The sequence below is a fragment of the Parus major genome, chromosome 6 (genome assembly GCF_001522545.3).
Source record: "Parus major isolate Abel chromosome 6, Parus_major1.1, whole genome shotgun sequence".
NCBI classification, from domain to species: Eukaryota; Metazoa; Chordata; class Aves; order Passeriformes; family Paridae; genus Parus; species Parus major.
Genome location: NC_031775.1, coordinates 24,511,062 through 24,533,742, shown reverse-complemented (window position 1 = coordinate 24,533,742; position 22,681 = coordinate 24,511,062). Strand labels below are relative to the sequence as shown.

General features: G+C 43.7%; 1 long non-coding RNA gene across 1 annotated transcript; it reads right to left on the bottom strand.

Moving 5' to 3' along the window:
• Positions 1-345: 345 nt before the first annotated feature.
• Positions 346-20,998, bottom strand: LOC107207137. The gene is made up of 6 exons (XR_004498118.1): positions 20,319-20,998; positions 18,874-18,969; positions 15,780-17,765; positions 10,910-15,384; positions 8,939-10,427; positions 346-7,490 (listed from the first exon to the last, which is right to left on the bottom strand). It is a non-coding gene; the product is annotated as an uncharacterized LOC107207137 (long non-coding RNA).
• Positions 20,999-22,681: the final 1,683 nt, after the last annotated feature.

The following is a 22,681-nucleotide window of genomic DNA, read 5'->3' as shown; positions in this document are numbered from 1 at the left end:
CCTTCCCCTTCCCTTTCCTCTTCCTGTTCCCTTTCCTCTTCCCCTGTACCTTCCCTTCCTCTTTGCCTGTTCATTTCCAACACCACCTACTCTCTAGCTTTATGTTTCCTCTACTTAGCACAGGGATTTTTGAGGATGCCGTGCAGTACAAGACATGTCTTTGCAGTTCATGGAATCCCAAAGGCACCTGACGTGTCACAGCTATGCAAGCAGGTGCCCAGGATAAGGCATTAAGAGCCAAATAAGTCAATTACCCAATCACTCGTGTGTGCGTGTGTTTGTATGTGTGTGTGAGAGAGACAGAGAGACAGAGAGAGAGTTGGTTTGCATCTTTATTTTGCATTTTATAGGGAAAAAGCCAAATAGTTCCTAAAAAGAGGCCTAAATCCAACCTCAGCTTCTCTTCTTCATGCCAGCACAGGCATTAGGTCATATGTCCTGCCAATAATGGCTGACTGCCCACGAACTCCTGCTGGAACAGGTTGGGGAGCTTGAGGAGCTAAATCCTCCTCCAGGGTTTTGAACAAGTTTCACAAGATGGTTCAAAGCCTCAGCAGCTGGAACAGTGATACATTGCCATGTGCTACAGATGAAGCGCTAATACTTGTCCAAAATGGATTTACTAGGATGTGTTCCACGTTTGCTCCACCTGTTGCCCCTCTCCCTTGGCATCCTTTCTTCTCTGGGGTTTTGTCTTCATAACTTAAGATGCCTGTTTGTGGGGAAGTGGAGCTTAGTTGACCTTACACATTTTCACCTTACCTTCTTGTTTCATACTGACACAAGAGCTCAGCACTTTCCAGGAGCATGGTACAAGGTCTGTGAGAAAGAAAGCAGGCACAGCCTTCTCTGAGGCTGTTAAGGTAACCAGCTAATTAAAAGCTTGCTGATTGCTCTCTTAAAAAAATACAATTAACAGAGGACACACAGTGTATAGCTTCTTCCCCATAAGAGATGGCTGTAAATGAATTTACATATTACACAAAGCAGGATGGCTAGATTTGATGTGTCAGGTAGTTATCTGGACCAGCTAATGGGGAGAAATCATAACCAAAATCAAGCTCTTGCTCTGTTGCACAAATGAGATTTCTCTCCCCAGATTCACGTATTCAATCCTGGTCCTGACATTTTTTCTACATACACAGAGTTGGTATATTAAATGAGATGTCTTTCCTGCCTAACATATATGAACTCCAAGAAGGTTTTACACTTGCGGGAAGAGAAGAATAAAGTTTGCACTGTATCTAATTTGCGATTCTTTCAAGTATATGTTCTCAGGTTGGAGCTTAGGTCTCTCCTGGTTCCTGAGAAAGTTTGTTTTCTGATCTCATTTTTTCCTCCTAGAATACAAAAGGTACCAGATGCTTTGTCCAAAGTGCCCATAAGCAACACAAAACACATGTGAGGTGATGAAGATTGTCCATGGCCAAGAAAGGATCTAAACCCAGGGCTCTAGTTAATCATAGAATCTTAGAATGGTTTGGACTGAAAGGGACCTTGAAGATTCTCTAGTTCCAAGTCTGCCATGGTCAGGGACATCTTTCACTAGACTAGGCTGCTCAAAGACCCCATTCAAACTGTCCTTGAGCAATTCCAGGGATGGGACATCCACATTAGGAATGGGGTATGCCCAGCTGATTAGAAAGTAGCTGGTCTGTGCCTCCATTTCCCAAGCTGTGGGGTGAAAGGGACTCTCCTGTCTTACAGTCATGAGGCAAAACTAACTGTGTTTAGATATTGCAGTGATGTACAAAGGACCGTAGGCTGGGAGCAGTAACAGGAATCATCAATAAGAAATTAAAATTACTTTTAATAGCAAAATAGGTCACAGTGCAAGCAGGGCCAAATATCTTCAAAGTTCAATTGCATCAAAGCCTGAATTTCAGTAAGGGTTGTGATAGAAACATGGGGATATTTCATTATGGCAACAAGCAGTGAAATGGAAACTCAACTTGCTCCCACATCACAGTTGAAGGCCAGTGGACTAAGTCTGACCTTCTGAAAGGTATAAAGTTTAATACGTCAGACACTGTTTCCTCTCAAGCTTTGCAGCTTAAAACTGACTGAAGTGCAACCTCCAGAGAGTTTCAGCTTAACTGGCTGCAAGAGGTGCTACCAATGGTCCCAATGGTCAGGCCCCTTCTGTAAAAGTGAAGAGGTCTGGCTCAGGTCACAGCAGTTGTCACTGGAGGTGGAGGAGAAGGCGACAAACTCTGTTTCCAGAGGAAGTTACATGCTGGGTTCACAGTCTGTCTCACAGCAGCTGTGTCAGGGCAGCAGCAGGGGAGCCCCACCAGCCAGGGTGTGCAGTGGTCGGAGGGCACGGCCCAGGGGCCGAAGCAGCGCAGCTCCTGCGGGAGAGGCTCCACTGCGCCCGACCCTGCGGCTTCCGAGGGGAACCGCGTACGGCCCCGGCTACAGCGGGCTGGGGCTGAGTGCCCGCTGCTGCTGCGGCAGGAAAGGGGTCTGTACAACACGGCTGAAGTCACCACTGACTGAGCGAGGCTGAGAAATCCCACTCCCTTTCCCTTCAGCTCAGTATGCCCCGTGCTGTCTCACTTCCCCCTCTTTGCTTCCCAAAATCACTTCCTCTGCTGCGACCAAGTGCAAGAAGTGGTGGAACCGTGTTCTGGAGCTCATCCAGGTTCGTGCATGCTGAAATCCACCCAAGCCCAAACCACAGCCTGTTTTATTTTAGCAGGGCTATTTTCAAACCCAACAGCACAACAGAGGGTGAAATGACACGTCATGGTGGAGCTGCTGCGGCCAAAAGCGTGAAATGCTCTTCCTCCTCCCATCCCTGCTTGTCTCTGTTCCCATTCTCGCTCCTGGGAGAAGTTCCCATTGCCCTCTTTTTGCTGGTTTTGGGGCTCATAAGACCTGCTTCAGCTCATTAATCCAGCAGAAAATTATCTGTTTTAGCTTGCTAGATTATTTCTCTCATTGGGGTGCCACACGAACCCAGGTTAAGACACTCTTTTTAATTTCCTAAAAAATCCTCTCTGATGATTTCAGCAGTTGGGGTTAGCACAGGCCACCCACCTCTGCCCTGCATGAGGGAAGAACACACTGAAGTGCAAAGGCATGGCTACAGCAGGGATGGGGAGGGGAACCCCTCAAACCAGCCTGAAAATCTTAATGACTGGGGGCAGACTTAGATAATTTGACAAGATGATCCACAGGGAGGCTTGCAATGCTGTGAGAAAAGGGGACCTACATTTTCCACAATTCCCAGTGCAACAGAAAGTTTTTCAGAAAGGTCAAGGTTCATGACTGACAGTAAAATAACTGACCAGGTCCTGAAGAATGTTGAATGCTTCTTTCTCCTCCTTCCTAATTATACAACTCACTGATAAGATCATTAGGAACCATTTAACATCTGATTGTTATGTTTGTTGTTGCTGTTGCTGTAATATTTTTGCCTTTTAAAATTCCAGAACTTGGCTTTTCATGAGTGACTGAGGTGTGTGGGAGAGAAGCCTGCATCTGTGCCAGGAGCACAAGGATATGCTTTAGAACTGGACTGCTTAAAATCTCCCTCATCATCAAAGCTCCTGTTGCAGCTATTATAATTTCTGTCTTGTTATTGTGTAGGACCTTCTTGGTCTAGAAATGTTCCTCTAAGACAGAGTGGTGCTGCTCGCTTTCTTTTCCTGCTGAAAACATTGTTTAGTAACTTTAATTCAAAGGTCTCTTCTGCATTTGAGATGCATGAACTGGGACTAAATTTCCTACATGACTCCAAACAGAGAATTTCATGAAGTAGTTAATAGCAAAAAAGAAGAGAAGACAGAGCATACAAATTACTGTGGCTTTGAGGACCTCTAGTTTGCTCTTTCTTCTAAGCACTAGGATACAGATTTCCAAGTGTTTGGACAGTGCCATGGCAGCATGCTTATCCCCCTACTGAAGAGCAATGCTGCACATGATTTGCTGTGCAGCAAGTGCTTTGATGCAAAACAAGAATATATCGAGGAGCAACATCTATAAGTGCCAGACATCAACAGCAAACACAACTGTCCAGGCAGGACCCTGTGGTGAATTCTGTACCGGGGTGCTCATTTGTCAGTTATACTTTGTTCATCTGTTGTCTCAGTAGTGTTTTCTTCATACACCAATACTGACTGTCTTTAAGCTCTGCAATAGCCTTTGCTGACCCAGCTACTGCCCAAATGTCTCAGAGACAGACTGCATCACATAAAATTCCACAAAGCCTCCTCAAAAATCTCATTTTAAATCATCTAAAAGCCTGGTACAAGCATGAAGCCTTCTCAGGAATCCCTTCAGGACAGCAATCCTCAGGAGGATTACACTAACCCACTTACTCAGCTGTGCTAAACAATGGTACAGTGCTGTGCTAATCCTCATCCAGAGATAAACAACTCATGCCATGGGAATGATGTGATGCAAGTGCTCTGTCAAAATGCAGTAAAAAATGCTGCCAATGCATTATGAAGCCCAGTTATGGTTCAGTTCTACAGATATCTCTCAGGCAGAGCTGCTAACTTCAGTGACTGACTTACAGTTGAACAAGCTGCAGTCAGGTACCCACAGAAGAGCAGCTCAGGAGCTCTCTGATTTCTCTATGTTCATGGCCAGCATTGCTCATGGCACAAGTCTTCTGCTGCTGCTCCTTCTCAGCCTGTGACAGATTGACAAGTCCCAGTTATGATGTCCCAAGCAGAGCTGCCCAGGCACCGTAGCAATACAGTCTTTTCTCATCAAAGTGGGGACAAGTCATTCTGCTCCCCCAGACAAACTTGAAAAATCTCAGCCTCATTTTAATGTTCAAAACATTTTCAGTTTTGTGGAGGAGGGTTTGCTGATATTTCAGAAACGGGAATTGCTTCCTGATCTTGTAACTAGGGAGCAGACAAGCGCTCATTAGAAAATGGGAAAGGATTGCAAGGGAGTTGCACAATTCTCACCTAACTCCTGTGGGCTTTTTGCATTACAATTCAGAAGCTTAAACAAGGCTTCTACCACAGATTTTGTGATATAAGGTGTCTTCCAGGAAGCCCATCTTCTCAAGAGCTGGAGCAAGAGCTGAGACCCTCAGGAGTTAGTACCAAAAGTAAAAGCACAGGTTTCTACTTCACAGACTGAAAAACGTGGGCAGTGAGAAGTCTCAAAATTCAGAGCAGGCCACCTATCAAAAACAACCACCCTGAAATCTCAGCCTTTGTTGCTGGTTTTGAAGGGTGTAGCTAAGGGCTTTTTATTGCTTGAACTTTGACCCCCAAGCACAGCGACTACTAATCAACTTCCCTGAATGCTGTCTTGGGAAAGAGAAAAGAAATTACTGTCTCATGTGGGATAAATTTAGCATGTTCATCTAAAGATAACACTCCCTGGTCTGTATATTGGAAGGCCAGGAACAGACATAGAATTAATGTATCCTTTCTGGTCAGGCTGTGGTTGAGGTATACAGCCCAGGGAGTCTATCCCCTTCTTCTCACACTAACATCAGCATTTTGCCTGAGCAGGAGTAACAGGGCTCTTTCTTAGGCAGTGGCATCTCCTCTGGGGAAAGCCCATCCATCTGCATCCTGTTCCTTGTGGCATGCTGGGTTTTGCTTTACAGTCTTCCCATCAGCTGGGAGCCAGCACTTTGTTGGACCCAGGTTGGTCCCTTTCAGCTGGGCATAAGGCAGGTTAACAAATAAATAAATAAATATGCAGTTGATGTTTTGTGGTAGAATTCACAGCCTCCTTTCTTCCTCTTGTCTCAGCATTTTGTATGGAAAAAAATGTTGTCAGAGATCTGGTCACTCTATCCAGCATGTACAGATCTATTCTGTTGCAATATTGCTACATTTGATCCACTCGGAGGCTTTGGAAGAACATAATGCCTAAAATACTTTTACTTGGAGCAACAGAAATAAATACCCCAGTTGAAGACAGTTCTTTTCCAAGTTCATTATCAGCTGGATGCGCTTTTTCCTGGGGATTTTTTTTCTCTTAAGGGAACTATAAGGGAAGGAGCAAAAGGCCTGTTAAATGAACCTTTCCTATCCAACTGTTAAATTGTCTGTGATTTCTCCTGGTGACAAAACCACAGTGGGCTGGTTACAAACTCCATTATAAAGAGATAGTTGTAAAGAGTCACCTTGGAAGTAATTAATCTTATCTAGGTCCTTAATTGTAAATTCATGAAATGATAATATGCTAGGCTTGAGGGTGTTTCATTTGCTGTTGAATGCTGGTAATAGGATAGGATTTGCAACACCTTACTGATCTGTGTTTACAGAACACCACTGAGCAGACAAGCTTAAGGGAAGGACCACATTTCCTTTAATAAGGGATATGCCAACTACCTTCTGATGGCCTGACAGCAGGGAGGAAGGGAAAGAGCTTTCTCCCTTTGATTCAGAGATACAGGCTGTGCACAAGTCTCCATTTCATTAAAGACAGAAGATTTGCAGTCAATATCCTCCTCTTTGATATTCTTCCTCAAGAATTTCTGGAGGGAGCAGAACAAACTAAGGTGCCGACTTCTCCCTAGCCCTGGTCACACTTAGCTGTGTTCCTCCAGAAGGGAAGTGGACATGGAATTAATTACTTTTTCCCTCACAGCATTACTTCTCTCCCAGCTCAGTTTCCCAAAGTGACTAATTTTCCAGCCACAATGCTAGTGCTAGCTCGAAGGAGGGAATGAGACCACAACACCTCTGACTTGCAACTGCACGAAGATGCTGTGATGCTGCAAGTCCCACTGCTGTATCTATGAAGGCTGTGCCTGCTTTAGATGTGCCACGACAGAGGCGAGGAGCTCTTCAGGAGGAAGAATTGCACACACGGGTGAGCCAAGTACACTGAGAGCAGCCCCAAAACACAAATCAGAAGCCATCATTACTCTGACTACGAAGTGGAGAGAGGCTGGCAGTCATTTCCAGCTGAAGAGTGGGAGCAGTTGCAGTGTAAGTCCATTCATACACACATTCTCTCTCCCCCTCCCTCTCCCAAGAAAGAAAATGCCACATCTTTTGTATTTCTTAAAATATCCTTTGTTAACATAATGAGGCCATTGACAGTAATCTCAAGTCAGCATCCAACTGTGATTCTGACAATTCAGCAGCATCCTCAGTGCTCCAAGGAATTGGAAAACACAAGCAGTGCGGAAAACACAAACATCAATGTGCAAAACAAACACATTTGATGTATCAGAACAGCAACAAAGAGCCTCCAGAGACTGCAGGGAAAGCACCTATTTGGTGGGGAGAGCAAACCCAGGGGATATAATGAGCTGGTGAGGCATGGTTCAGCTTCTTGGGATTCAGAAGGCAATTAAACAAGGCAAAAGTCAGCAGAATAGCATATTACACCTTGACTTAACAAAGTCATCAGCACTTACCCTTACTGAGGAATCTTCTTTTTCACTCTACCCACAATTCCAGCACATTTTATTACCAAAACCCAGGCTCACCTCACATAGATGGAGAAATTAATCTTAAAACTTGTTCAAAATGTAACTTAGAATCTTTCATGTTCTGTGTGGGAAACATATAGAGGAAATAAAATCAAGTAAGAAGAAAGTTAGTCAGACAGTGAAATAAAATGAAACTACAGCTGCAAAATGTAATGGATTTTTATGTCTGGGGGAACCCAAAGCAACATTCTGGTCTCCCACCACCACAGGCAGCACAGAAACCCCCCACCATATGGTTCAATCAGTATGTATCTGCCACAAGCTCTACTGAAACTTGGCCCACACAGCTCTGTCCTGAGCTCAAAACAAGTGTTTATTTTAACAATCAGTAAAAGAAAAATCTATATTTGATTGGCATAATCTACTGATTGGAATGGGGTATATCTGACACTGAAGAGTATGCAGGGCTAAAGTGTTGCTTTCAATCCCATACAGTTACATACTTCCACATTTTAAGGTCCTTAGAGATGGAGTTTTGGTACTCTCATTTGCTTTTTAATTTTCATTCATAGCTAAATATCATCTATGTGACTGAAAGGGGACCCGCTGTTATGAGAAGAAGTGATGCCATGGCATTTCCAAGCAGGCAGGGTACCTGGGCAGTGCAGCAGCATGGTGCCTTTACTGTGGTAGCCAGAGCATTTGGAGATCTTTCCAGAATGATGCAGGATAGGGAACAGCAGGCATGCCCACACTGCTCTGCAAGGCCAGCACCACATGGCCCAATACATCATCCCAGATAAGGCCAGACCCTCTTTGCAAGCTTACATTTCCAGAAAATGGAAAAGATCAAAGCTGTGGGAGTACTTTTAAATATAGAGAGGACTGCCTCACTGTTCTGCTGCATGGAAGAGGGACTTTGTTGGAGAATTAATTGCTTTTATGTCAAGAGAGTAACTTCCACTGCCTTCACCAGGTCAGCTATGCTGACCTTCATTACACCTTGACTCTTTCAGCCCATCTGGCTATAAATTAGGACAGACGTATTACACCCTTTCCTTCTCCTGTAATGCACATGAACATCTCAGCAGTACTATTGGCACATAAAAGCATCTGCCCCTCTCTGTTTCCTTCCTTAGATAATGAGCCATCCATTAAGCAGGCAGATGCAGTTCTAGCTGATATATTATGTAATTTTGTGGGTGAATAACAGACAGATAGAACAGAAGACGGCAAAAAAGAAAAGCCAAACAGGCAGAATCTCCAGAGCCCCAAGAGCTGTAATGTCACCAGCTTTGGTGACAACAGCTCTTCCCTTTGGTACATCCTCACTGCTGGAGCATGCAAGAAAAGGTTTACCCTCCACAACTTCCAAGCATCTGTACTGTATTGGAGTAGCTTTAAATAAACCTTGAAGTCCAGTCTATACCACCGGTGCTGAGCTCCTACGTCAACCAGTCCAGTCATTGGCCTCTCCTCTGAAAGTCCACCCAGAGGAACAGCATTTTGTCTGAGATCTCATCAATCCCCCACTCTTAACTGCCAGGCAATTAATATCTTTCCACTTACTTGATTTCTTTAATGTCCACTGTGCTTTTGTGTGCTGTTCCTTAGTTTCTGCCTATATACACTAACAGACATTCTTCACACAAAGGTCATGCAACTAAAGCTGCAAACAGTTCTTTTTCAGGCAGTAAATATTGCAGAGACAGTCTTCTGAACTGGAAAACAGGAATCTTGGTGTCAGATGTGTATAAAAAACCACAAGAAGTTAAAGCATTTTTCAGACCTCAAGAACTATGGGTAGAACAAATAGTCACAGGTTTGTGACCCCAAACATTGCTTTGCCTCAGTGCAGCTCTGTGATTTTTTTCTAGATGTGAGTGCAAACCGATCTTGAGCCTTCCCAGCCTTCTGATCTGAATGGCAAGTTTGGCCATGAGATGAAAAGAAAAGGTTTTGGGTTAAGTTTTGGTCAAACTGCTCCTGATCTTCTAGTATTTATTATTTTTACTCCTGTTATTCACCTATCGCTATCCGAAAGCTGACATAAGCTTGGCTCACAGACTTCTCCAGTGGGATCCACTGGTAGCTGCCAGCCCTGCACAGACACATTAAATCTTACCTAATGAATAATTGCCAGGGGACTGGGACACTTCATTCTCCTGATAACAGCATTCACCTCAGGGAATGAAATAACATTTTGAGGCTGGACACAAATGCACGTAATACAAGGATGTCATGGTTTACCCCACAGGACAGTTATTGCAAAGCCCAGACACAACACGATGAGACAAGTATGAGAAAAGGTGCCCTATGGGGCTAGACTCTGTATATTAACCTGCAAATATGCAGGATAACTTGGTGACAGAGCTGTAGACACTTTTCTTTTTTCTATTTCTTGATGCTTTAACTACAGAATCTTTCTTTTTACTAGCAGTGTGTGAACCAAAGTTCAGGGAGGGGAGCTCTGTACAGGCATTGCTGGAGCAGTGATGGTCACTCAGGTTTTCAAACAGAGACTGGAAATCCACCACTGATGTTCTCTCTCCAGCCAGGGGCTACATCTCAGCCCCCAGCCCCAAGAAAATAGGTGTTCTCCTGGGATACTCACTCCAGAGAGCTGTTACACTGCTTCCTCTTCTGCAGCAAAACCAGTTATGAACATCTGCCCATTACATAGCCACAAACAGCCTTTACATCAAATGTGGCTCTGTCTCCTTAGTCTCATTTTTATTTCATGCTGGTGAAAAAACACATGGCTGATTGCACTGGACTCTACTTACCCATATGCCAGAGCAATGAAATCTCTTTTTGCCTCCACCCAGCCAATCAGCCAGGGCATGTGCACTGGGATGTACTGGGCCCAGCTTAAGGCTGGAGGGGCAGTTTGATTCCTGTTGTTCACTCCCCCATTAGCCTCTCAGACAAAAATGCAGAGAAAAGACTGCCAAGTGGAAGAGGTCAGGGAGGCAGGCACACACTTGTCTAACCGGATTTGCAGTGACACTTCACAGGCCAGCACACTGCTGCTGGTGGTGCGGGGTTGGTTTCCCTCCTGCCAAACAAACCCAGATTTGCATTCAGTAACAAACTGTACTCTTTGCTTCTAATTTCTTGCATGGCTGACTCCTTTGCCCACCGTGTTACAAGGGAATTTGAGTCTAAAATGTGAAAGAGCTCTCACGCAAGAGGCAGAATGATACTGTGGAAAATAATACAGGATCCTGTAAATAAGGACTACATGAGAGGAAGCATTCAGAAAAGGTGCTAAATTAATGTTATGGAAAACTGTAAATTTGGATGCAATTTAAATAGGTACATAGAATACAGAGTGAATGCATTTTCCAGCCTCTAAAAGGGATAGTCTATAAATAGACTTTTAAATCTATTACAGGATCTTTTAAGACCCACTAAAACATTCAGCAAATACATCAAATTATATTTATTCCTCAAACTCACCACCAAACAGCTACAGCCTTACCCTAATTTTCCCTCTTTGAAAAACAATAGGAAAAAAACTGGTTTATCTTACTGTACCTGCTGCAAATACCTTTATGGCAAGGTAATTGCTAAGAGCATTGTGTTGAACAATTCATTACTTTGTTACAGGAACGTTTGTCATGCCCTTTGGAGATAGCAGAAGAGAATTCTCCCGTGACCTTTGAAAAATGAAATCAGCGGCATTACTCAGAAGCCAAATTCAAAGTTTAAAAACAGATTTAAGAAGGGTTTCCCATGCCTCCTAAAAAAGAGACAATCTGCACTTTCACCGGGAGCCTAGCTAGATTATTCCAGTCCTTTTAGACCACTAATGATTTGTGCCAAATGAGCACTTGGAGCAGTGATTCACTGATGAAAACGCTGCAGGGCTCCCTGTCCTGTGCACAACTCTGTTCTCGTCATCACAGCAGTACAGGACATAACACCGTGGGCTGCCTGCACTGGAGAGAAGATCATGAGCTCGATTGTGTGTTACAAACAAAGGGAGAGCCATTATCAGACGCTGCCTTGCCAGGCAGCATGAAAAACCGCCTCTGCAAATTGCATAATGCCCCTGGATATTCCCAGCAGTGCTATGGCAGGCCCACGGGGCTGGCACTTGGACAGGGAGGAAGCCGGATCTCCACCCTCCCACCTTCCCTCCCATCATGGGAAAGCTCAGGAGAACTCTTGTGTAGTCAAAAAAACCCCTCACTTATCTCCTGGGAAAGAGCTGTGCTGCTCTGGGGTGACATCTGACGCACAGTGTTGTGGTCATGGATCAGAGGGAAATCAGCACGGTGGGAGCCTTGCGAAGCACCTGGAGAGGGAAACAGGAGAGGTGTCACACTTGTTCTCCTTGAGTGCATATCACATCTGTCCCTCATCCTGTGCTTGTCTTGCTCATGAGACAGTGCATCCCAGTTTTGATCAGTCCTGTGCATTACAGCAGGAAAACATCTAAAGGACAGGAGAATGCTGTAAACACAAAGCCTGTCTATGCTGCAGAGACCACCTCACAGCGTGGAAGAGCTTCAGTTTAACCACACAGAGACGCTGGTGTGATACCTTGTTCCTTGCTGCTCGTGGGCTGGGTGAATCCCTGTGCCTGCACCAAGGAAGGGCAGGGAGAGTGGCACAACTGGGGCAGAGGGAAGGGGCTGCTCCGTTGCTTGAGAGGTACTGTGAAAATGCAGCATGAGGGTGAAATCTCCAAGGAGCACAAAATTCCCACTGGAGCAGCAGATGGTGAGAATCCCAGCCGTTGTTCAGTGGGAAAGATTTTACCATGAGCGAATGTGACCACGATAAGCAGCATGTGTGACGTACCCAGCTTCATTTCCCTTGCCTGAGAATCCATATGCTTGGAATGCTGCCCCCTCCACCTCCTCCTCCTCTGCCTCCTCCTCCACTCTTGCTGGTGGCACCAGGGATTTACAAGGCAGGAGGGAGCATTTCCTAATATTGGCTGGGTGTAACTTTCCAGCATGACTGATTGTGTTATTAACTGTGGCGAGGGGAAGAGCACAAGTGAGCAGCATGGGAGAGTACTTCAAAACCTGGAGATGAATGATAAGTGATATTAAATAATTCTATGTATGCAAAATAAATGTTTGAAGTTTTCAAAACTATTGTTATACACATTGCTGGGTTTATTAGAAAAGGGGAAAGTTATTGATAGAAGTGAAGCATATGTAGAAAAAAATGACATCTATGTAAATAAGACAGAAAGGATCTGGGCCTTAATGGAATCAGAGTTTAAAAATAGTTTTAAATTAAAGACAGGGTAAGGGAGAGGTAGAAGAATGCACAGTTTGGTTGAAGCTCTCAAACTGCTTTGTAAAGAAAAGGGATAGGACAGAAGGTAATGTGGATAAGTGGAAACATAAAAAACAGGTCTCTGTAAATGAAGCCCTAATTAAGTGATATGCATGTGCACGCACACACACACACAAAGTACACAAAAATAGTAGCTAGTCTGCAACCACTCTTAAAACCATTTTGGTACAAATGGCAGTGATCTGAAAATAAGGGATGATGAAGTAGAATGCTGGAATTCAAATAAGGATATGGGCAATCTACGTAACTGGGAAACTTTCTAGAAAAATCTAATTAGTAAAATACTATTATATCAGGTTTAAACAGTATAAATGTCAGAACAATTCATGCCAGAGAGAGAGATAAAAGTGATTCAAGTTCTCAGAAGAACTACATAGATTGAATATCAAGCTAAATGTTTGGCTTTAAAAAGGGAAATCACATAGAAGTGATAAAATTCATTGAAATCAGTAGCTAAAACCAGTAAAGTAGTTTTAGATGACATCAGATTGTTTAGAGACACTCTATAGCAGACTCCTCATCAAATAAAAAATATTCAAAGCAGAAAGAAAAAGTAAGCCAGCATGATTAAACCATGTAAGATTTCTGAGATATAAAAATAATTTCTTTAAAAGACAGAGAGTTAAGGAAGATGCAAAAGAACACGGTCTAACAAAGTGGATGTGAAAGAAAAATAAAGTACAAGAAAATGAAAAGCAACTTGCTAAAGGCATAAAACGGAATGATGGGACATTTTCAAGCACAGCAAAAGCAGGAAGCTGACAGAGAATTAATGGGCTCTGTCGATGAACAGGAGCACATATAGGAGGGAGAGGACATAGGAGAAAATCAAATTAAATTTGTCATTTAGCAGCTCCCTCTGGAATGCTGAATTACTCTTTAAGAAGGATCAGTCTTACAGAGTAGTTTCAGGACACCTTCAACAGGACCAGGCTGAGGCTACTGTGACTTGGTCAGGATCTCCTGCCCTATTCCTTGCCTTAGTGCTGGTCCTTCCTTGATCCCATGGCTCAGGCACTGAAGGCACACTCAAGCAAGTCACTGAGGGTAAGTGCCATAATGCACACAACCTGGGATTCCAGAGACTCCCCACCTTAGGGTCATGAGCTACCAGCTTCCCCAGGGAGAAGTCTGATGGGGGTCTTCCAAGATCAAGGGGTGTGGAGAACAAAACCACCATCTGGAATCTCAGCCCAGCACACAACATCAATGGGCCTTGGACTGGGTCTCCTTGCCAGAAAATGGTCAGGCATTGGAAGCACCTCAGGACTGTGCCCCAGCTGTAGATGGGTGCACTGCTGCACACAACAGGCAGCAAATCTCACCCTGCTGAGCACAGTGCCAGCACAACCCATCAGGTGTCCTCGCCACTCTGTGTCTGGGTGGCACTCAGCAGTCAAGGAGGACGTGGATGTGACATTTCTGAACTGTGTGGTTCATAGACAAAGCAGGTGGATATCAGTTGGTCCACTGAGGGGATTCCTGGAGACTGCTGAGGGCTGGTATCCTTTACAGAGCTGACAAAAAGCTGTGTTGTGCTATCCAAAGTAAAAAGAGAGATTTTGTGAATAGGATTCTCTGAAATCAATCACAGAGATACAAATAGATGACTGTCACAATATCCGACATGCTAACACTAAATAAAAAATAAATTTAGATAGCGAGCCTTTGATGATTGCCTCTTTTCCTGAAATCTGGATATTTTGCATTTCCTAGCCACATGGATCTCCCAAACTGAAAAGTCAAGTGGTTGATTTTTTTTTCCAAGTATCAACATGCTCTGTCTCAGAGCACTGCAGGCTTTTCAGGGAGGTGTGGTTGGAAACACTGTCACCTTTCTGTCCTAGCCAAGCTCCTGAGCCATGTTGGTACAGAGGGCAGGCAAGATCAGTGTTTAGATTCTTCTGAGTAAAGGTAGAAATCTTGGCAAATGCTTTGGATGCTTTATTCCTTCCATGTCTCCCTGAAACCTCACATGGTCCAGTCATACCAAGTGGTCTAACAAAGAAACTTAAGGTTTAGGGTGTTGTTGCTTTTTCAATCAGACCTTAGGTCACCATCCATTAGACCTTAGGCACTTTGAAGCTCATGCATGTAATTAAATCCAGTTAAATAAAGGCTAAAATCCATCTTGTTTTTATACTGTGTTGAGTGCTGACCTGAAACAAGCTAATGTTGTGTTTGCATTTTATAATGATCTCCACAATAGAGATCAAACACATCCCATTTCTCATGCTGGGATTAATAAGTGACTCCTGGCTCATGAAACCTTTCAGCTTCCATGATGCCAATACATCCAACACTCTGAATTCCAAATATTTTTGGCCACTTGCATGGTTGCCATTACTGCAGTGTCTGATCATTCTCAGTTGCAAATGTGTCTATACCCATCACACCTCTGTGACTGACAGCTGCTCTTTTGCCAAGAGTACAGACAAACAGCTCTGGGCCAGAGAAGGGAATACATATCCCACACCCTCCAGCTCCTCGGTGTCCTTGGCTGCCAGCACAATCACTGCACCAACTTTTTTTTCCCATTTCCCCTCTATCAAAAGACACGGGCCAAATCCTACTGGCATCTATGAGCATCTTACCATGGACGTCACAAATCTTCTACTGACTTCAGCAAACTTGGCTCAAACCTAATTGCTTCTGCCAACCTTCCTGTGTTCCTGGACTTTGCAGGCTAACTGCTAAGGACAGAAATAAATTCTTTGTTTACTCTGGTAACTGGAGAGCTGCTTTAACCTCTGGCTAAAAACAGGTGCATTTTCCTATCAGGTTCATGAGTCACTCGTCCCAGGAAAGACTGGTGAACTTGGAAAGCCCAGGGCTCATGGAACAACAGGAAAGGATGGCTTTTAAATTTAATGGTGGCAAATCTCATAATCTGGTTTTCCTGCGTGGCTTTTTTTCTTTTTAAGTCATGTTAAGTCATTGGTTTAACACAGCTCAGGCCTGTTCCTTGCAATTCCTGGTATTTTAGCATCACATCCAGTTTGGAATGGAAAACACTACTGGTGTTTGACTCCTACCAGAAACAGCAGGTGTAATATGTGACTACATAAATGGTGTAAGCAATTAATACCTCCATAATAGATTCTGTGCTTGGTCCAGCATAATCACATCTTTCAGCACAGGAACTTGTAACTCTTCTCCTTCTCCTTCTCTCTCCTTTCTCCACAGAGCTGTTTTCACAGAAAACAGTATTGCTTCTCACATACCATCTTGTCAGGAACAGCCAAGGAATTCTTAAAAGGTGACCTTCAAGGTGACTTCTTTTTGATGAATTAAAAAAAACAACAACCAAACAAAACCAAACCTGCAATATCATTCCTCTCCAATTTTAACACCAGAAATTCAAGTCTTACCACCCTGTTTCCCACAACTGTAGACTTATGATGACATCCTGAGAAGCTGCTCAGGGGATATTTCTCCACTGCACAGTTAACCCATGTTCTGGCTCAAATTAAAATCAGTGGCTCTTGCCATACACAGAAGATAAACTTCTGACAGGCCAGAGTGTGCTCCTGGTTTAGACCAGATTACATGGTTGGCTGTAGAGTGCAGAACCTGGGACTGGACCTTACCTCTTTTACCCTGTGACTGCAGACAGGAAAATTAAATAAAAAAATAATTTAAATTCTGGTGATTCTCCAATGCACCTCCTGTAGCTCCTCTGTGGCAGTCAAGTGGCAGCAAAATAAGCACACAGCCTCTGAGCACCAGAGAAGTCTGGCTCTGTGGCCATACACACACAGATTAGTACAGCACCATCAAGGTCACAGAAATACTGGCAGGTCTCTGCTTGAGATGGGGCCAGGTTAACTGTGCAGTAAAATTGAAGTATGGTGGGGGAACTGATTTTTGTGCTACATCTCTGACAGTTTTGCTAAAGATGCCTCACCATGTTAAGTGTTTTTGAAATAAGGAGAAATCACCTGGTCCCTGCATGGAAGGGATATTCAAAAGAGTCCCCTCTTCATGTCTGTGTCCTTTGAAGACATTCAGTGCATGAATGGTAAAGAGAAGACTCAACATTCTTGGTACTGTAAATTAAGTGGATAAGTACATCTTTGGGGTAATGGAGGAAAATATACATAAAACCCTCTCAAGAGAGACATGCAGAGGAGCATGACCAAAGCATCTCTCCCTTTACAAAAATCAAAGGCTTTCTTTGTTTGATATAATAAGCCGCAAATATTTCCAGTTCCTGCCCATTCCCACCCCATTCCTCCCTCTCCCCCTGCCTTTTCCTGCTTCAGGTTGCTTGGAGTGACACTGGCACTACTTACAAAACCAGCAGAAAGTCAATTACTCACATCTATTATTGCAGGGCTAATTTTTAACCTCTTCCAGCTGCACAGTCAGCTGGCTCGGTAAGACCTGTTCCTCCAGGCAGCTATCAAGTCACAGCTTTCCATTCCTGTCATGCACAATTTGGAGGATCCTGCACCAAGCAGAGTCACAGAGCTGCACAATGTACTCACCTCCCACCATCCTGAGGCTATGCTAGGAAAAAAGAAAAAGGCCAGAAGACTGCAGAAGCCACATGTGCCCAGAGAGCTGCAGGAATGGATGTCAGAGGGAAGGTGAGATGAGTGCAACATGAGCATCTGAGAACAGTGGCATTAATTTGGTGTCACTGAAAGGTGGCCAATGTCACAGCCAGTGTTTATTCACCATGACCAAAGGCAGTGTCAACAGGTTCTTGGAGAGGAGAGCACTGGCCAGCATCCATCCCTGAGGTCTCCAAGAACAGAGCACTGGCCAGTGTAAGTCCATGTGCTCTCTGGGGCCCAGACTTGGAGAAGCAGGCACCAGCACACGCTATGCTTGCTCCTTGCTGTCAGAGAGGATCTGCAAAGCAGAACCAAACCGCGGTGGGACACTTACCTCAATTGTTGCTTGGTTCACACAAGGACCCACAGCCTTGCAGTAGCATCACCTGACATCCAAGGCAAAGGGACAAGTGTCATGTGGGGCCCAACAGCGTGGGTGAACCCAAACAGAACAGATCCTGCTCCTCTCTCAGTGCCCAGCCATATGCTCTAGCTGATCCAGCTTCCTAGCCCTGCAAGCTCAGAAAAATGTGAAATAAAATAAAATTTATGAAAAGGGAGGAGCAGATATTTTCTAGCATAACAATTTAACCAGCTCATTCAAAGCATTCAAGGAGCACCATTCGAGAAGCTGTTGTAAATGGTGGGAAAAGGTGTCAGAGACCAGGATTGTGGGGGGAAAAAAGATCTAGTGATAGGTAGCTGCTAAAATGCATTGCTATGACAGGAGCCACACACTTCTAGGCTGTATTGAGGGAACAGCACTTGAAATTGTAGATATCTGAGCAAGACAGGCAATGCCTGCCCTCTCCCTGGTTCCCTCCTTCAGCCTTCCCTGCAGTGGAACCCTGTGTCCCCACAGCCACAGGGCTGCACCAGGACTAATGCTGGCATGGGGGAGAACAGATTAACACCGGATCCAAGTGTCTGTGTGCCATATGGCTGTGGCAGGAGTCTAACAGCAACAAGGAAGAAAGATTTATATCTTGCTGAGAAACATTTTATAAAGTGTGTGAAGGTTGTCAAGCCGCTTTCTGGAATTACATCCCATAGGCTTTTCATTTGAAAAGCAATTTTCTCCTTTTCAGTTGAAGGAGGGGTATTACCAGAGATATGACCACTTCTGAAAAACACCCCTAACTGAGGAAAGCCCCAAGTGTAAATATTTTTCCCAGAGGTGTAGATTAGAACAGAACAGGGTTTGAAAGGCACAAGAAAAGAAAATCGAAATAACCAGGTTGGTAATGCCTATGAAGGCAGTGAAGTCTCAGCCTCCAGCTCCTGCTTCCAACGGCCAAGCTCAAGCATGAAGGTAACTTTTCCAGCTAGGTAAGTCTGGAAGGGCAGATTTTAACAATTAACCTGACTAAACAACAGACTAGAGCTAGACACAGACAGTGCTAGAGCAGTGTTTAAGAAGTCAAGTGCAAAATTTAGTAGACTGGATCAAGTGGAAGCAGCAATGGAACTGCGCTCAGACATAAAAGCAGCCATATGCTCTACTTAAAAATAATTATTCTGATCTCAGCTGTCCTCAATACCACTAGTAAGGAAGCTGGTTACGTTATTATGTGTGCCTTTTATGAGAAAAGAAATACAACTACTACTGAAAATACCTACTTCAGCAACATAGTAATAAAGGTTTCTCAGTTCTTCTCCACATTTCTGAGCCCTGGGGTGATTAGTCCACCTTTAGGGCAGTCAGCATAAGGTGCTCTGCAAGAACAAACACAATTATTTCTAGTTGTCAGCTTTGGGTCCAGTCCACTCTGTAGCCAGCTCAGTCTGTTTTGAGTCCATCTACCCCAGACAACAGTTAGGAGAACCCACTTCTGCTTTCATCATGCTCTTTGTTAAGCCATCACCATCTCTCCTAATGGCAGGGAAAGGGGACTGGTCAAAAGCAGGATGAAAGATGTTTCTGCCTTACCAACACTACAGAATGAAAGTGCCAGAGAAGAGGAAGGTGGTATTTTCACAGCAGAGAAGGATGTCAATAACAGAAAAATGCACCCTGCAGCTCTCATGGTACCAGTGCTCTAACATGCATTTCTGGGCCAGCTAATAATAACAGAATATTGATAAATAGAGGGCTGGGACTAGGCTGGGCAGTGAGTGGGGAATGTGATGACAACAAAGGAAAAGCTGATGTGGGAGGAAGCAGGAATTTATTAATATGGGAAAATCAGGAGCATGTAGTTAGTTCCACTATCAGCTGTCCACTTGCAAGTGAAGGACATAAGTGGACAGACAAGACAAGGTGACAGCCTGGCTGCTGTTGGAGAGTTCACCACCACAGAGGTTAAGTGTCAGGTGTGGGATCATGGTTTGATGGGAGGAAATGGCTTTTGTTTCTACAGGGCTCAGTTTAACCTTAAACAACTCAAAACAGCACTGCCCCACACACCCATCAGTGCACTGCTGGGCTGCAGTGCAGACCAGCTGGATGCCCTGGAGCCCAGCCCCCAAGGAGGAGAGGGAAAACACCTTTCTCACTGCTGTGTATTCCCAACCCTGCATGATGCCCAGGGCCAGGCTTTTACACAAGTGCTGATTTAACAGGATTCTCCACCTTTTGCAGAATCTGGGCCTTCAGAGGTTCCCCAAGGTGAGGCCATGGCAAAAACAAGAAAGAAAAATCCAGCAATAAGAAATCTCAACCCCAGTCAGGAGAAGTATCACAGTCTCTTTGCATGCCTGTTAAGTGCTTTTTCTGGGAAGTAAATTGCTAGTAAATAAAGGCTTGATTTGTTTTTTCTCAATCTTTTCAAGCATTGGTAGCTATGAAGAGGGATGGGTTAATCTAGTTTTTGTAGGAAATTAGTGAAATATTTTCATTCTTGTTTATGTGTCAGGCTCTGGGGAGCCAGCGCTGAGCCCAGACTGGGCACAGCCATCAGTGGGTCTCAAGTAGGTTGTGACTTAACCATTGGAGGGGGGAGAGAGTCAGAAAAAAAATCCCTTGTGGATTCCTGAAATGGCCACTGGCTGATCTGATCCTGAGGTGACTAATAACGATTTGGATTTATTTGACTCTCTGTGGCTTTACTGGAAAGTTAACTCACCCACTGCTAGCATAAAGAGGCTCCTTCCTCTTGCTGGGTTCCAGGGGAATACAGAAGCAGCTCAAAATAACAATTTACTTCAATGCTGTAAATGTCACAGGAAGGGTCATGAGACGGAGAAGTAGGGAATTTAATTTGATCTGTGATGAAATGTCCTAAGTAGATTGTGTTCAGATCTGGCAGCTCAAGCAGGCCACACAATACATATGGCCAGGAGGAGAGAACAGAAACACAGTGGGGAAATTTAAGCCAGTCTCTGTCAAAGCACAATGCAAGCTGGGCCTTAATGCACCTTGCTCTTGCTCAGCTTCGTTAATTATCCTTCCTGGGTCAGTCAGCTGTTTGCTTGGCTTTAAAATGTTATTTCCCTGGTCTCTGGTTGAAACGGATTATGCTTGTTCTCCAGGCTTCACAGAAGGCATTATCAGCCCGCAGAACCTCCTGCATTCCTCCTTCATGCTCCTGTTCCTGCACCACATCATCTTCCGCCAGCCCAGAGGCATCAATTAGAGGATAATCCCAGGGCACCCATACAGTGCCATCAAGAAGCTGCGTGTCACCTCCTCACATCACTTCCTCGGCATCCATTCCTCTGATGTCCATATTGCTGGAAGGCAAGAGCAGGAAAACAAATGTGACCTGTGCTTCTCCAGGACCTGCTGGAAAAGCAACTCTTTCTGTCAAATCTGTAAAAGGAACTGGCAGAAAGAAGCCTGTTATTCCAGTTGTGCCAGTCACCTGATGACAGGAACAATTGATCCAAAATGCAAATGCAAATGTTACAAAATAAGCAAGAGTCAGTTGTCCTTAAAAGAAGTTTGCAACCAGAAAATTGCATTTTTTTCCTTTCACAGTAACAAGTTTGAAAATGGAAATAAATTTGTCAGCTGAATCATCTGAAAGTGCTTAGTCTGCAAATTTTTCAAAACAATACTGGGATATTTTTAAAAGCTGGAGAAGATGAATACAACCAAGCTGTCTCCTTCTACCCCTTCTCTAAGCATCCTTAATTGCATTATCAGCAGAGGTATGGAAAACAGAGGAATTCAGTAAGCTCAGAAATGTTACACTTTTCCTATCAAGTTCTTAATTAACCAACATGAATCTTTTCATCTGGGGTAAAGAAAACATTCATTTTATTTTCTTAAGAAATAAATAAACAAAGAAGCCACCCACAAAGCATAACATGACAAATCATCCAAATCATGGTTTCAAAGTGAGCATTTCATGTAAATCTAATATCTAGTTTTGTGAAAGTGCTCCTGAGAAAAGCTTTAAACCACAAACAACTCAATTATAACACTTTCAGACTTGAAGTTCTCAGGATTCATACTGTTTTGGGACTTTTGCATTTTCACCCTCCCTCATTTCCTACTTTACTACAGCAAATATTTCAGAGAAGTGTTTAAACGCAAATAAAAATCTGCTTTCAGAGCTGACTGTAGTTTTCAAGTACACAGTAATGAGTAGAGAGAGGAGAAGGATCTGTCTTGATTTTTTTTTTTGTAGCTTTGTCCTGAATCACAGAGAGCAGATGGGTAATTTCAAGCAGAATGATTTTTATGTCTGATTGAGAAACACACAGAACAAATGAGAGCAAAAGCCAAGTCTCCTGCATAGCAATTCCCTCCTATGGCAGTCTTCAAAATGGACCATGAAAAGCATCCCTGCCCTTACAGACCACTCACAGATGGAAGACTTCAGAGCACTGCAATGACACTTCATAGTTATATGCATAAAATTTATAGACCTGTCCTTTCCTTCATGGACAATCAAGAATGGATGAACTGTGAAAGGCAAAGCTCTTTTTCACTCTCTTAATATAAATGTGGCCAATTCCTTTTTTTCTTGTGCAGAGACTCTGTGTTCCTGTACTCAGTGTGCAAATAAGACAGTGAAATGTTATTTTGACTTGTTCTTTACCTCATTCCAAGTGACTATAATAGGGAATAAACATTTCTATGAATACGTCTTGCTCTACTCTCCAGTATTTCCTTCAATCCCTTTGCCTGACTTACTTAAACAATTATTTCTACACTTATACAATCCTGATGCTGACTCACCTGTACCAATTAAACCATTGTAAGGAGATTATCTCTATTTAATCCTTGTTGTCCTATAGATACAAATTAGAGCATCACTTCAAATGCACACAAGCCAACTCAACCTTTGTGTTTAACTTACGGTTTTCTTGCTTGTTGCTCTCTCGCCTCTCTTGCCTTAATGAATATATTCCTACTGTTTTCAATTCCAAAACTCAAACAATACATCTGCACCGAAAAAATTCATCTATTCTTATCCTGTGCCCCCCCATATTCCCTTCTCCACCTGTGTCTGCTCTTTTACCAGACTGCACCACCCTT